The sequence below is a fragment of the Ranitomeya imitator genome, chromosome 3 (genome assembly GCF_032444005.1).
Source record: "Ranitomeya imitator isolate aRanImi1 chromosome 3, aRanImi1.pri, whole genome shotgun sequence".
Taxonomy (NCBI): domain Eukaryota; kingdom Metazoa; phylum Chordata; class Amphibia; order Anura; family Dendrobatidae; genus Ranitomeya; species Ranitomeya imitator.
The window spans coordinates 655,552,207-655,568,689 of record NC_091284.1 but is presented as its reverse complement, the minus strand read 5'-3'; the positions used below and the strand labels follow the sequence as shown (position 1 = coordinate 655,568,689).

At 44.1% G+C, this 16,483-nt stretch overlaps 1 protein-coding gene across 8 annotated transcripts in view; it reads left to right on the top strand.

Moving 5' to 3' along the window:
• ENOX1 (ecto-NOX disulfide-thiol exchanger 1) overlaps nt 1-16,483 on the top strand; it is a 977,400-nt gene that overhangs the window by 216,766 nt on the left and 744,151 nt on the right. For 2 of the 8 annotated variants that reach the window (XM_069758245.1, XM_069758241.1), the window contains exon 1: nt 9,626-9,870. The exons of 4 other annotated variants lie outside the window; for them this stretch is intronic. The gene's annotated coding sequence lies outside the window, so the exon portion shown is untranslated. Of the gene's footprint in view, nt 1-9,625; nt 9,875-16,483 lie in introns of those variants that run through there. 2 more of the 8 variants (XM_069758246.1, XM_069758243.1) reach the window with 1 other exon arrangement.

The following is a 16,483-nucleotide window of genomic DNA, read 5'->3' as shown; positions in this document are numbered from 1 at the left end:
GTCCACTCTTGCCACTTACACCTAAAGAACATCTCTAGAATCCACCCTTTTCTCGCTATGGAAACAACAAAAACCCTCACTGTCGCCTTGATCCACTCCCACCTGGACTACTTCAATGCTCTATTAATTGGCCTCCTTGTTACTCAACTTTCCCCTCTCCAGTCTATCCATAATGCAGCAGCCAGGGTTGTCCATCTAGGTAATCGATATTCAGACGTGTCCGCTCTTCACCAGTCATTACACTGGCTGCCCATTCATTATAGAATCCAATTCAAAGTACTTGTTCTCACCCAAAAAGCTCTCCACAGTGCAGCACCCCCTTACATCTCCTCCTTCATTTCTGTCTATTGGCCTAAACAACCACTGCGCTCTGCAAATGGCTTTCGACTAACCTCTGCACTAATCCATACCTCCCACTCCTGACTCCAAGACTTCTCCTGTGTTGCGCCAATCCTCTGGAATGCTCTACCCCAAGATATTAGTACCATCCACAATTTGCAAAGTTTTAGGCACTCCCTCAAAGCACATTTATTCAGAGCTGCCTGTCAAGTTCCCTAATCAAAGTCATTTTATTTGTAAGTGTGTGTTTGTAGCCCATACACTACTTCCATCTATCCCCCACTCCCTCAAGATGGCTGGACCATCAATGTAAATACATCATTGTAAATGCACACCTGTACTTTGTATCTCCCCCACCTCATTGTAGATTGTAAGCTCTCATGAGCAGGGTCGGCTTATGTTTGCCTTAATTATTGTATTGTTAGGGTATGTGCACACGTTGCGGATTCTCTGCAGAAACGTTGCAGATCCGCAATTGATTTACAGTACAAATGTAAATCAATGAGAAAAAAAAAATGCTGTGCACACTTCCGCTGCGGAAAGTAGCATGCCACTTCTTTTTTGTGAATCTGCAGCGTTTTTGTACTCATTCCATTGTAGAAAACCTCAGGGGTAAAAAACGCAGCAAATCCGCAAGAAAACCGCAGCAAAAACGCTTCGGAACCGCACAAAAAACACGACAAATCCGCAGGTGCGTTTTCTGCCAGGAGAGGCAGAATCCGCACCAGAAATTCCTGAGCCTAATCCGCAACGTGTGCACATAGCCTTAACGTTATTACTTATGACTGTTGTGTTTGAAACTGTTAAACTGTAAAGCGCTGCGGAATATGTTGGTGCTATATAAATAAAGATTATTATTATTATTATTATATCAGGGATCAGAGTAAAAAAAGTTTAGGTCCCAAAGAGAGACTAAGTAAAACGGTGATTTTTTTTTTTTTTGTAAAAAAAAATTATATCTATCTATCTACATAATTGTCTAAGGGGTACTTCTGTCTTTCTATCGGCAACTTCCGTAAAAGAAATCCCGCGTCGCTGATTGGTCTCACCAGCTGCCTGTCATGGCTGCCGTGACCAATCAGCGACGGGCACAGTCCAATTAGTCCCTCCCCTACTCCCCTGCAGTCAGTGCCCGGCGCCTGCTCCGTAATCCCCTCCAGTCACCGCTCACACAGGGTTAATGCCAGCGGTAACGGGCCGTGGGTACCGCACTCCGTTACCGCTGCTATTAACCCTGTGTGTCCCCAACTTTTTTACTATTGATGCTGCCTATGCAGCATCAATAGTAAAAAGATGTAATGTTAAAAATAATAAAAAAACAAAAAACCTGCTATTCTCACCTTCCGTCGTCCGGCGATGCGCTCACGCCTGCCGCCAGCTTCCGTTCCCAGAGATGCATTGCAAAATTACCCAGAAGACTTAGAGGTCTCACAAGACCGCTAAGTCATCTGGGTAATTTAGCAATGCATCCTGGGAACGGAACATGGCGGCAGCCGCGCGCGCATTGCCAGAGTTTCGCTGGATCCCAGGGGGTGAGTATATAACTATTTTTTATTTTAATTATTTTTTTTTAACAGGGATATGGTGCCCACACTGCTAAATACTGCGTGGGCTGTGTTATATACCACGTGGCTGCTATATACTACATGGGCAGTGTTATATACTCCGTGGGCTGTGCTATATACGACGTGCCCTGTGTTATATGTTACTTGGGCTGTGCTATATGTTACGTGGGCTGTGTTATAGACTGCGTCGCCTATGTTATATACTGCGTGGCTACTATATACTGCATGGGCTGTGTTATATAGTACGTGGGCTGTGTCATATACTGCATGGGCTGTGCTATATACTACGTGCCCTGTGTTATATACTGCGTGGCTGCTATATACTGCGTGGGTTGTGTTATTAGTATGAGGATTGTGTTATATCCTGTTTTGGCTATGTTATATACTGCGTGGCCACTGTTATATACTGCGTGGCCTGTATTAATGCATCGGGTATTTTACAATATGTATGTATGTATATAGCAGCCACATAGTACAGTGCCTACAAGTAGTATTCAACCCCCTGCAGATTTAGCAGGTTTACACATTTGGAATTAACTTGGCATTGTGACATTTGGACTGTAGATCAGCCTGGAAGTGTGAAATGCACTGCAGCAAAAAAGAATGTTATTTCTTTATTTTTTTTTTAAATTGTGAAAAGTCTTTTCAGAGGGTCATTTATTATTCAACCCCTCAACCCACCTGAATTCTGTTTGGTTCCCCTAAAGTATTAAGAAGTAGTTCAGGCACAAAGAACAATGAGCTTCACATGTTTGGATTAATTATCTCTTTTTCCAGCCTTTTCTGACTATTTAAGACCCTCCCCAAACTTGTGAACAGCACTCATACATGGTCAACATGGGAAAGACAAAGGAGCATTCCAAGGCCATCAGAGACAAGATCGTGGAGGGTCACAAGGCTGGCAAGGGGTACAAAACCCTTTCCAAGGAGTTGGGCCTACCTGTCTCCACTGTTGGGAGCATCATCCGGAAGTGGAAGGCTTATGGAACTACTGTTAGCCTTCCACGGCCTGGACAGCCTTTGAAAGTTTCCTCCCGTGCCGAGGCCAGGCTTGTCCGAAGAGTCAAGGCTAACCCAAGGACAACAAGGAAGGAGCTCCGGGAAGATCTCATGGCAGTGGGGACATTGGTTTCAGTCAATACCATAAGTAACGTACTCCACCGCAATGGTCTCCGTTCCAGACGAGCCCGTAAGGTACCTTTACTTTCAAAGCGTCATGTCAAGGCTCGTCTACAGTTTGCTCATGATCACTTGGAGGACTCTGAGACTGACTGGTTCAAGGTTCTCTGGTCTGATGAGACCAAGATCGAGATCTTTGGTGCCAACCACACACGTGACGTTTGGAGACTGGATGGCACTGCATATGACCCCAAGAATACCATCCCTACAGTCAAGCGTGGTGGTGGCAGCATCATGCTGTGGGGCTGTTTCTCAGCCAAGGGGTCTGGCCATCTGGTCCGCATCCATGGGAAGATGGATAGCACGGCCTACCTGGAGATTTTGGCCAAGAACCTCCGCTCCTCCATCAAGGATCTTAAGATGGGTTGTCATTTCATTTTCCAACAAGACAACGACCCAAAGCACACAGCCAAGAAAACCAAGACCTGGTTCAAGAGGCAAAAAATCAAGGTGTTGCAGTGGCCTAGTCAGTCTCCTGACCTTAACCCAATTGAAAACTTGTGGAAGGAGCTCAAGATTAAAGTCCACATGAGACACCCAAAGAACCTAGATAACTTGGAGAAGATCTGCATGGAGGAGTGGGCCAAGATAACTCCAGAGACCTGTGCCGGCCTGATCAGGTCTTATAAAAGACGATTATTAGCTGTAATTGCAAACAAAGGTTATTCCACAAAATATTAAACCTAGGGGTTGAATAATAATTGACCCACACTTTTATCTTTAAAATTTATAAAAATTTAACTGAGCAACAAAACTTTTTGGTTTGTAAGATTTATGCATCTGTTAATAAATCCTGCTCTTGTTTGAAGTTTGAAGGCTCTAACTTATTTGCATCTTATTAAGCCTGCTAAATCTGCAGGGGGTTGAATACTACTTGTAGGCACTGTATATAGCACAGACCACGTAGTATTTGCTATATACTATGTGGCCTGTGCTATATACTATGTGGCTGCTATATACATACATACATGCATATTCTAGAATACCCCATGCGTTAGAATTGGGCCCCCATCTAGTGTGTATATATAACACACTAAATAAAGAATTAAAAATATATATACTATACCAATAAATGCATATATTTATGTAAAAACAAAAACAAACAAAAGTACACATTTTTGGTGTTGCCAAGTCCGGAACAACCAGACCTATAAAACTGTTACTCTTTAACCCCTTCAGTGAACACAAAAACAACATAGTAAAAAATATCCTTTTTCACCATACTGTCAAACAAAAAGTAAAATAAAATGTGATCAAGAAGTCAAATGTAAATAAAAATGGTATAGCTGAAAACATCATCTTGTCCCACAAAAAGTAAGCCACTATAGAGCTCCATCAGCAGAGAAATAAAAAAGCTATAGGTTTCAGAATAAAGCGTTATGAAAACAATTCTCTTTTCTAAAAATTGTTTTGTGTAAAAGAAAAAAAGTACGGTATATAAATGTGGTATTGCTGTAATCAAACTGAATAAAGCTGCCTTATCACTTTTACCACACAAAGGACGGCATAAAAAAAATCCAAACTTCTGAATTGTTGTGTTTTGTTCATTCTGCCTCCCAAAAATCAGAATACGAAGCGATGAAAAAATGTCATGTGCCCGAAAATGGTACCAATAAAAACGGCAAATTATCCCACAAAAAAGAAGCCCTCACTTGACTCTGTCCGCAGACATATAGAAAAATAAAAGCTCTAAAAATATGGCGTTGCAAAAACATTTTTTTGTAAAAAAAAAAAAAAATCGTCTTTTAGTGTGTGACAGCAGCCCAACCTAAAAAAGCGATATAAATCTGATATTGCTGTAATCGCACAGACCTGAAGAATAAAGTCGCCTAATCACTTATACTGCACAAAAAAGGGCATTAAAAATAAATAGAACAAATTCTTGACCTGCTGTTGATTTGTTCATTCTGACCCCCAAAGATCACAGTAAGGCTCGGTTCACATTTATCCAGCGCTCTGTCAGAATGAAGAAGATGGAGAAACTTTTTTTTTTAAATGTATTCACGTATCAGAAAAAAGGATGACACTCGTACCACACTCTGATCAAACTCTGATCAGAATCATAAGTCCGTTTTTCCTCGTATGTGTAAAAATCTGACGTGTAAATGAGCCCTTCGTGTGTCATGCCAGCTTCAGTCCTTTGCACTCATGCATTTCCCATCTAATGTGCTTAACTTCTTCCCGCATTAGGCTGCCGTCATGTTAGCAGTATTTGGTCAGTATTTTACATCAGTATTTGTAAGCCAAAACCAGGAGTGGAACAAATAGAGGAAAAGTATAATAGAAACATATGCACCACGTCTGCATTCATCGCCCACTCCTGGTTTCGGTTTACAAATACTGATGTAAAATACTGACCAAATACTGCTAGTGTGACGGCAGCCTTAGGGCCCCTTTCCACTTGTGAGAAAAAAAAAACGGTCCGTAATCTGGACCAAAAAAACGGATGTAACGTATGCGATTGTCATGCGAGTGCAATGCGATTTTTAATCGTATCATCCGTTTTTAGATCCGTATGACATCCGTATGCAATCCGTTTTTTTCTCTGCAACTATTTTTATACAGTAATTTACAGGACTATTTACAGTGTTCTGTGCCACAGAATGGTAAGGTATCCGTAAAAAACGGATGGAATACAGATGGTCCGTATTCCATGCGTTTTTTCTCTCGCACCCATTGACTTGCATTGGCGAGTCTCGTCCGAGACTCGCAGCAAATCGCAGCATGCTGCGATTTTTTTCTCAGCCTGATTTCGGCTGAGAAAAATCGCATATGGAATGTCACCTATTAAATAACATTGGTCCGAGTGCAATCCGATTTTTTATCGGATTGCACTCGTCCGTTTTCCTCGCAAGTGGAAAGGGGCCCTTAGAGTGTTAGCAACCTGGGAAGAGGTCTGGAGGTGTGGAGTAGACTCAGGAGCTAAACTTCCTCCACACACGGCAGATACCAGCTATATTACATAGGTGGTGTCTGCTCTTAAACAGTTGTAGCCAGAACTGTGCTGCCACTGTAGAATGGCCTTTTAAATGGCGCTGTGTCTTAATGTATCCCACATTTTGCGTGCGGGGGACCAATGGGTTACTATGGCAGTCAGAGATCTGCTGAAGACCCCTTCACTATTATCTCAGTTCTTCTGTGAAGCTCAGCCATGGGCTGTGCATCATAGGAAACTGAGATTTTCAGTACTGTGGTATTGTAGTAAGGATTATAAGAGATCAAAGGTCTGCAGGTGCAGGTCACGTAAGGTTAAAAAATAATATGAAAAGTAATGTAAAAAATAAAATAACTTTTTAAAAAATATATTGTAAAATGGCAGCTGGACAGGTCCTGGACACAATGTATGTGTCACCGAGATGCCAAGCCTGTGTGATGTAGGACCTGGAGAAGCAGGCTCCATCACGTATAGTGCTGAGAGGTGTTTTTAATGGGCCTGGCTTTTGGAACTGGGTTTTTATGAGTTGCCATTAGAGCTGGGAGGGATTGGCAGTTCCCTTACCTCTAGTTTCAGGAATTGGAACTGGCTATTTAAAACTGCTGATGCTGCACTGGGGTTGTGTGGAAGGGTGGTGGACTGGACATTCACGTTCCTACCCCTGAAGACACCAATTGCGCCATGTATATATTGTGCAATGTGAATTGTAATGTATTGTGACATAGTGTGTAGTAATGTTGGATAAGTATAATGTAATGCATAGTGTTATCAGATAGTTGACTGTAAGATAGTGTATTGTAGGGAAGTTCTGCCCAGCAACAGACAGCAGGGTAAATAAGAGTTAAATGTTCAGGATTAGCCCATAGTGAGAGGGCCTTAGTGTTAGGGCAAGCAACTGCTCACTGGATATAGTGAGATAGGGTTTGGAGAGTGAAGCAGACAGTGCTGCCATTGTGGTTATGCACAATCAAGAGGAGACACAGATAGTGAAATCCATAAAGAGATGTGATTGATTAGTCACGGTGGCCTTCTGGAGAAGGCATCCGTGGATAGGATGCCGAGCTATGAAACACTGAGTTTGTTAAACACTAAAGATAACAGACCTAAACAAGACCGAGTTTGTGGGAGTAGTGTGGTTCCCGAGCGGTAGATCCATGGTGCCAGTAGTGGAATAAATAGGCTGCGGAACCGCTGAGCAGGTAGAGAGACTTTCTGATCAGGACTGTGGGGAAAAGCTAGGCTGTGGTGACCCAGGATGAAGCAGAGAAGCTGCAGAGTCCTGGCGAAGAACTATAGAGGAAGCATACGGTGTGCGTAAGGAAGGCTTTATACTGTAGTGGAAACGTCCATAAGACTTTTTACCCGCTATCCCTTGTATATATCATTTGCCAAGTTATCGTTCAGTAAAGACTCTATGTTTGAACGGAAGTCTCCATTATTGAACTGTGGGACCTATGGTCCTGGCCAGCCAACATCTGCAACAAGCGGCCTGCAGGGGGCAAGGTCCTTACAGCATCTACACCCAAGCTGAAAAATGATAAAGGTTGCACCATTATTTACCAAGAATGATTACTCTAGGACATTGAAAATGCATTATTGCCATACAAAATAGGAAAAAAGCGCTATATAATGTACACATGAAATATTTATCTGCCAAAATTACTTTGGAGAAAGGAAGGTACTTTGCGCATAAATTGGCTAATGCATGTGAGCCCAATTGCCATGTCAAGGCGTCCTTCATAATTGGGTCCCTGTCCTGTTTTGTCACCTCTCCTGGGCAAAGAAGCCTACAAGGTATGGGTCAGGAGTGGACCAGCTAGTCTTGTTCTCTATTTGTATTAAGCCTTTTTGGACATGTGCACTCCCAGTAGCCACAGGTGATTTTAAGTAGTGTCTTCCTGACATGTGCCTGGAATAGCTGCGGGTGGAATCACGATCCACTTGCAGCTATTAACCTGTTAAATGCCGCTGTCAAACTCTGACAGCGGCATTTAATGTGTGCTTCCAGCTATTGGGCCAGAAATCCGCCCACCGGTGACCCCGGAGGTCTTATACAGACCTCTATGGTGGTTGGTCGCTTATAGCAAGTAAATCTGTTACATACAGGTGATCTGATCATCGCTTGTATGTAGCAGAATTGATCGGGTTATGGCAGCTTCTAGTCTATTGAAGACTATTGAAGCATGCCAAGTGTGAAAAAAATGTTTTTAAAAATATTGAAAAAAAAAATACGTAAGTTCAAATCACCCCCCCCCTTTTGCCCAATTCAAAATAAAACAATAAAAAAAATCAAATATACACATATTTGGTATCGCCGCGTTCAAAATCGCCCGATCTAGCAAGAAAAAACAGAATTAGCCTGATTGCTAAGCGGCGCAGCAAGCAAAAAAGTCAAAACACCAGAATTACAGTTTTTTGGTTGCCACAACATTGCATTAAAATGCAATAATGGGCGATCAAAAGTCATATCTGCACCAAAATGGAATCAATAAAAACGTCAGCTCGGCACGCAAAAAATAAATCACCCAACCCCAGATCATGAAAAATGGAGACGCTACGGGTATCGGAAAACTTTGGATTTTTTTTCACCACTTACATCAAAATAAACCTATACATGTTTGGTATGTATGAATTGGTAATGACCCGGAGAATCATAGTGGCTGGTCAGTTTTAGCATTTGGTGAACATGGTAAAAAGAAATAAAAAAAAAACATGTGGAACTGCACTTTTTTTTGCAATTTTACTGTACTTGGAATTTTTTTCCCCTTTTTGAGTAAACGATATGGGGAAACCAATGGTGTCACTCAAAAGTACAACTAGTCCCGCAAAAAAGAAGCCCTCACATGGCCATATTGATGGAGAAATACAAAAGTTATGGCTCTGGGAAGAAGGGGAGGAAAAAATGGAAACGCAAAACCGAAAAAGGACTGTCCTGAAGGGGTTAACCCGATTGGCAAATGCTGTAAAGAGAGAAAAAAGCCAGAATTGGATTTTTTTAATTATGATTTCCCTGAAATAAATGTAACAATGAAGCCTCTTATGTACACTAAGGTGGTATCAATAGAAACATCGTCTCTCCGCAAAAAGCAGAAGCACAGACATGTTAGGGGTCTCGGAAAATGACATCAGAAAACAACATTATTTTCTTCACAATTTTCTGTGTTTGACGACTGAGGAAAATAAATGAGCGCAGGTTTGTTTCGCCACAATCGGAGCGACCTGGACAATTATATTTACGGCACATTGAGCGCCAGAAAAACAAAACATTTCTTTTTTTTCACCATTTCCCTATGTCAGGAAATGCTTCTTGGAAGAAGGGGAGAAAAATAGAAAAGCTCAAAAATGAAAAATCCCTTTGTCCTTACTAGGTTAACCCGTTACAAGGCTAGGACCGGAGACGTGTGCCAGCTGCGGGCCGTGAGTGCACGTGGCCGGCGGGAGCATTGCCAGCACTATACTACAGACACAGATACGTGCACCTCAGCGGCCTCTTGCACCGGCCATTTTTCTGGAGACCTCCACTCACTTTGCCTGGAAAGCCACACAAACATGGCGTCGCAGGAGAATGTAAGCAACACATGAAAACAAAGAAGTTCTCGCTCTAGTGCTCACACGTGCGTCTGTGCTGTAGTGCTGCGATACTGACTGTCAGCCGGTAGTTTCCGGGTGTTGTGTTACTTGGTGCAGCAGGAAGAAGCGGGTTTGTTGTTACTGCTGCTTGCAGCCATCTTTGTGGAGCAGACTGCAGGCGCCGGAGTGCCAGAAACTTCCCGGGACTCTGCCAGTGCTGCACGCCGGCCACTTGTGTCCTGCTGATTGTAGGTACAGGTGTACTTACTACTGTGTGCCATGGTATGTAAGTATCTGACGTGTCAGGAACTTGTCCAGTGCTGACATTTATTTATGGCCGTCCTAGCAAGGAATGTGCTTCATATTCTCTCCTAAATGTAGGTTATCCCAGGTCCTAATGTATGGTGGGGCGATGGGAGTGCAGTGCAGGTCCTGTACCGGGGAGCCGGGTCCTGTACCGAGGAGCCGGGTCCTGTACCGAGGAGCCGGGTCCTGTACCGAGGAGCCGGGTCCTGTACCGGGGAGCCGGGTCCTGTACCGGGGAGCCGGGTCCTGTATCGAGGAGCCGGGTCCTGTACCGAGGAGCCGGGTCCTGTACCGGGGAGCCGGGTCCTGTATCGGGGAGCCGGGTCCTGTAGCGGGGAGCCGGGTCCTGTACCGGGGAGCCGGGTCCTGTACCCGGGAGCCGGGTCCTGTACCCGGGAGCCGGGTCCTGTACCCGGGAGCCGGGTCCTGTACCGGGGAGCCGGGTCCTGTACCGGGGAGCCGGGTCCTGTACCGGGGAGCCGGGTCCTGTACCGAGGAGCCGGGTCCTGTACCGAGGAGCCGGGTCCTGTACCGAGGAGCCGGGTCCTGTACCGAGGAGCCGGGTCCTGTACCGAGGAGCCGGGTCCTGTATCGAGGAGCCGGGTCCTGTACCGGGGAGCCGGGTCCTGTACCGGGGAGCCGGGTCCTGTACCGGGGAGCCGGGTCCTGTATCGGGGAGCCGGGTCCTGTACCGGGGAGCCGGGTCCTGTACCGGGGAGCCGGGTCCTGTACCGGGGAGCCGGGTCCTGTACCCGGGAGCCGGGTCCTGTACCCGGGAGCCGGGTCCTGTACCCGGGAGCCGGGTCCTGTACCGGGGAGCCGGGTCCTGTACCGGGGAGCCGGGTCCTGTACCGGGGAGCCGGGTCCTGTACCGGGGAGCCGGGTCCTGTACCGAGGAGCCGGGTCCTGTACCGGGGAGCCGGGTCCTGTACCGGGGAGCCGGGTCCTGTACCGGGGAGCCGGGTCCTGTACCGGGGAGCCGGGTCCTGTACCCGGGAGCCGGGTCCTGTACCGGGGAGCCGGGTCCTGTACCGGGGAGCCGGGTCCTGTACCGGGGAGCCGGGTCCTGTACCCGGGAGCCGGGTCCTGTACCGGGGAGCCGGGTCCTGTACCCGGGAGCCGGGTCCTGTACCGGGGAGCCGGGTCCTGTACCGGGGAGCCGGGTCCTGTACCGGGGAGCCGGGTCCTGTACCGGGGAGCCGGGTCCTGTACCGGGGAGCCGGGTCCTGTACCGGGGAGCCATCGGCTGTCGCCTGCTGCCTGTACCATGAGGAGAGCATCCCTCGAAGACCCCAGTCAGACTTCATGGATTTGCATAAAAACTACTTCTCATCATTGCCTGGATCAGATTTTTTCCACTCAAGGACTCTTCCCACAGTTTGTAGTTACTGCGCTTTCATTTTAATTTTTTTAATGATGCCATTCAGTTTACCATATGGCAATGTACTGAAAAGTGAAAAAAAGAAGAAAAAAAATGCAAAATAGGTGAAACGATTAAAACAAACCAAAGAAATCCCCCAAATACAATTCTGCCATTACATTTCTTTAGAGTTTTGATTTTATGGCGTGCATAAAACCTGAATATATCATTCTCCATGTCCGAAAGATTATGGCCATACAAAAACTATACTTCCTATGATTTTTTTAAAGAGTTTAAGTAAAATTTAAAACCTTGTTTTTTTTTTTTTTTAAAAAAAAAAAGCTTTTTGTCTGAAACTCGTCACTTTTTTTTATCCCATATTTTTGTCCACAGAGGCTTGTTTATTTTTTCTGACATTTTCACTGATGCCATTATGAAGTACATGTGACATTCTGATTGCGCTTTATTCCATTTTTTTTCTATGACATATGTGAATTCTGGCATTTTGTTTCCCAACAGTTAATGTACCCTTTAAATAATATTATATTTTGATGGGTATCATTGTCTCTGAAAAAATCCAAATAGGTTTTATTTTAAACTTAAACTTACATTCTTTAATTGAGCAAGTGCCGATCACACTCGCTTATCACTATTTTTTAATAATTTTTTTTTTTATCTCCTTAGGGAACATCAGTTTTTTATTTCGCCAGAGTTTTCTGCACCTATTAAAAGTTCAGTTACTTTTTTTTTTTTCCATTGTGTTTTTGAGTGCAGTGTCAAATGCCAAAAACTCATCTAAGGCTATGTGCACATGTTGCGGATTAGGCTTAGGAATTTTTGGTGTGGATTCTGCATCTCTTGGCAGAAAACGCATGTGCGGATTTGATGCATTTTTTTGTGCGGATTTGCGGTGGATTTACTGCATTTTTTACCCCTGCGGATTTCTATAATGAATTGGTTACAAAAACGCTGCAGATCCGCAAAAAAGTGACATGCTACTTCTTTTAATCCGCAGCGTTTCCGCACGGAATTTTCCGCACCATTAGCACAGCATTTTTTTTCTACCATCGATTTGCATTGTACTGTAAATCACTTGCGGATCTGCAGCATTTCTGCACCGCAAAAAACGCTGCGGATCCGCAGGAAATCCGCAACGTGTGCACATACCCTTAGGAACTTAAAAAGATCTATCACCAGTTTTGTTTTGTGTCAACCATGACCTTAATCAGTTTATGTGCTGTGCTTATTCAGTGGTTATATAAACCCCTGACTCCCCCCTGTATACCCTGAAAAAAATTATTTTGGCTATGTGCACACATTGCAGATTTTGCTGCAGATTGGCAGCAGTTTTCCATGCTTTGTACAGTACCATGTAAACGTATGGAAAACAAAATCTGCAGGAAAAACCATGAAAGAAGTGACATGCTCAATTGTGGGGAAAAAAACAAACAAAGCAGAAAATACTGATGACTAAAAAACCAAGCCATGTGCATGAAATTTCTGAAATCTCATAGACTTTGCTGGTGCTGTAAAACACAGCTGAAAATTTGCATAAAAAAAGGCCTAGTGTGCATTTACTTTAAGTCTGCATTGCATCATGTGGGTTTAATGTCAGGAAAAGATCCAATCTGTAGTCGATAAGGGATGATGAGAACTTGGCGAGGGTGTGATGTAATCACTGACGTGGATATAAGGGGTGCGTATGGACCTCCGAGAGATGGGGGACCCCACTTGTGAGCCACAGTGTAGAGCTGCTGTAATCCACCATTATGTACCTGCCTGGCATGAATTGCTACAGTTCACGCTAACATTCAGACGGTGCGGCTCCCCGCGAGAGCTTGACGCCACCACATCATCCATTAGAAGAGAGGTTGTCTTTGTGAAGGCAGTGTCACAAACACGAATTCCCGTACTATATGGATCGTGTTTGCTAATTTTTATTACAGCTCGTATTTGTTAATAATGAGCAGAAAATTAATGTAGCTTAGCGAAAGGCTTCTTATGTAGATCTCAGGGCACGAGGAGAGGATAATGAGGTTGGAAGGGCACTGTCTTGGTTTATAGCTGTGCAGAAAGGTAAGCAGAAGTGGCAGGTGAGGTTATTGTGGAAGGTAAACAGTATTTTGAAGGGAAAATGTCAGAATTCATGCATGTCAATTACAATTGGCTGGACTGTTCAACCCTGAAAATGTCAAGCATTGCTCCTTTATCATCTCGTAGTGTTACCTGACAGCTATTGTGAGCTCCAATCCTGCCTGCTTCATCCTCCAATGTCAGTCTATCACATGCCTGTTATATTTTACTCATATAGCGCCATTAATTCCACAGCGCTTTACACACTTCATCAAATATTTATATATCTTATAGAAACAGTCAGATACAAAAAAACCCATCTTAAGGCCTTCATATCTCTGCTCACTCAGTGGATGGGGTTGTGGCTTTTCCTGTACCATTCAATCATAATCTACCGTATTTTTATTTATTCAACATATTAGAAATTGAAAACAGAAATCTGATTTCTATTGCAATAAGGACCGTTTATAAAATGAGAGAGATGAAGTCTCAGGAAAAGTGCACATCAGGCAGACAGATAGATATGATGTGGATTTTGGAGGTTTTGTTATTGCAGCCTATTAGCTAAATTAAGTCACCTAGAGATCTTTTTTTTTTTTTTTTTTGCTTTTTGGGTGCATTTTTTTTTACATGTTTTTGATTGTGTTTTTGATGCTCATTTTTATATATATTTTTGGTATGCTTTAAAATTAAGCTGATCTGCTTTGATAGTTCCTTGTACTTGGCTTTAACAAAACTTTATTGATAGTCTTGTGAATTGTCTTTCTTTTTATTGCATTTCTGTAACACTTAAAACGCATGCTTTTTTACCTGCCGATTTTGCACAACTAGTGCAATTCTATGGGGGATTCTACCCATAAAATTCGGCTCACTCGCAAAAGAAATTAACTTGTTGTAGACTTCAAAAACTCACCCCAGGTCAGTTTACATTGGTGGGCATGAGACTTCTATAATTCCCATCTTCTTTGCTAGGACTGTAAGATGCTGGAAAAAAAATTCCCAGGGTAATGAATCTCACCATAAACTCATTGTGGCAGCTTAACCCAAGGCTAGGGTCATACAACTTTATTCTCTCTCATTCAAGAAAATCAGTCCTTTGTGATCCGATTTTCTCAGGTGAGTGCAGTTTGCTTTTTCTATTTGTTTTTTGACGGACCCAGTGACTAGCATGGCTGAGTTTTTTTTTTTCCTCGGAGAGACCTGGTCCAAGGAAAAATCGTACATGTGTAGAACCCCTTAGAATAACATTTTTTCCAAGTGAGATCCGATGCTTTGTCATATCACACTTGGACTGAAAACACGCACCTGCCCTAAGGGTATGTGTCCACGTTCAGGATTGCATCAGGATTTGGTCAGGATTTTTCATCAGTATTTGTAAGCCAAAACCAGGATTGGGTGATAGAAACATATGCTCCACTTTTGCATTTATTATACTTTTCCTCTAATTGTTCCACTCCTGGTTTTGGCTTACAAATACTGATGAAAATCCTGACCAAATCCTGATGCAATCCTGAACGTGGACACATACCCTTAGAAGAAGTAAGATGACGATCAGCAGCTGCAGGGTTCCTCAATGGACTTGAATCGCTTTGCAGCATGCTTAAAAATGATCTACTCTTCACTCAAGGGACAGACTGCTGAAATCATCCAGATTGGGAGCCATAAAGGAGCAGAAAGATCCCTTTAAATTAGTAATAGGCCGGTGTCACACTTGTGAGTGCAATGCGAGAAACTCGCGCATCAATACCCGGCACTGGCGGTTCAGACCGGAGCTTTCAGCTGCATAGAAATACATGGAGCCGTGCTCTCCGATCCCAAGTGCCGGTGGCAGTGGCGGTTGTTGATGTGCGAGTTTCTCGCATTGCACTCACAAGTGTGACCCTGACCTAACTGTTGTTTTTGTAATTTGGTCACGTGATCAGTTCATACAGTAATTGGTTCACAGTTGTTGCACAGTTATTATTATTGTCCTAAACTTAAGGTACCGTCACACATAACGATATCGTTGCTTTTTGTGACGTAGCAACGATATCGTTAAGGAAATCGTTATGTGTGACAGCGACCAACGATCAGGCCCCTGCTGGGAGATCGTTGGTCGCTGAGGAAAGTCCAGAACTTTATTTCGTCGCTGGATCTCCCGCTGACATCGCTGGATCGGCGTGTGTGACGCCGATCCAGCGATGTCTTCACTGGTAACCAGGGTAAACATCGGGTTACTAAGCGAAGGGCTGCGCTTAGTAACCCAATGTTTACCCTGGTTACCAGCGTAAACGTTAAAAAAACAAACACTACATACTTACCTTCAGCTGTTTGTCCCCGGCGCTCTGCTTCTCTGCACTCCTCCTGCATCCTGTGTCAGTGCCGGCCAGCCGGAAAGCACAGCGGTGACGTCACCGCTCTGCTTTCCGGCTGACCGGCGCTGACAGTGCAGAGGAAAGCAGAGCACCGGAGGACAGACACCGGAATGTAAGTATGTAGTGTTTGTTTTTTTAACGTTTACGCTGGTAACCAGGGTAAATATCGGGTTACTAAGCGCGGCCCTGCGCTTAGTAACCCGATGTTTACCCTGGTTACCGGGGACCTCGGGATCGTTGGTAGCTGGAGAGCGGTCTGTGTGACAGCTCTCCAGCGACCAAACAGCGACGCTGCAGCGATCGACATCGTTGTCTGTATCGCTGCAGCGTCGCTCAGTGTGAAGGTACCTTTAGGGTAAAAGTAGACCTACCCGAGTTAATCTTTTGCAGCATGCTGTGTGATGAGGTATGTTTACACGTTTCCATAGTTCACCTCTTGGATTGCGTATTTTATGGCCAAAAATGAATAAACCTACTGCATTTTACAACTCTTCTTAGCACATCACTTTTTCTAGACATTTTTGTGTTACATGTATAAAAAAAAATACCAGGGCAATTGGGTGCACATTTTGTTGCAAAATGCTTTTTGAGTTCCAATACGTCTTGCTTAGTTCAGGAGAGTCCTAATGTGCTCTATGGGAGCCCCTGTAGAGGGTATATATAAACGAGGCCCCTGTATGAGCCCTGACACGTGGAATTTGCTATGTATTTCAGGATCCATCACTATTCTTTTGGGAAGTATGGCTTTTCTATAGCACATGTAATAATATTGGTTTATTTTTCTCCGGGCTGCTCACATCGC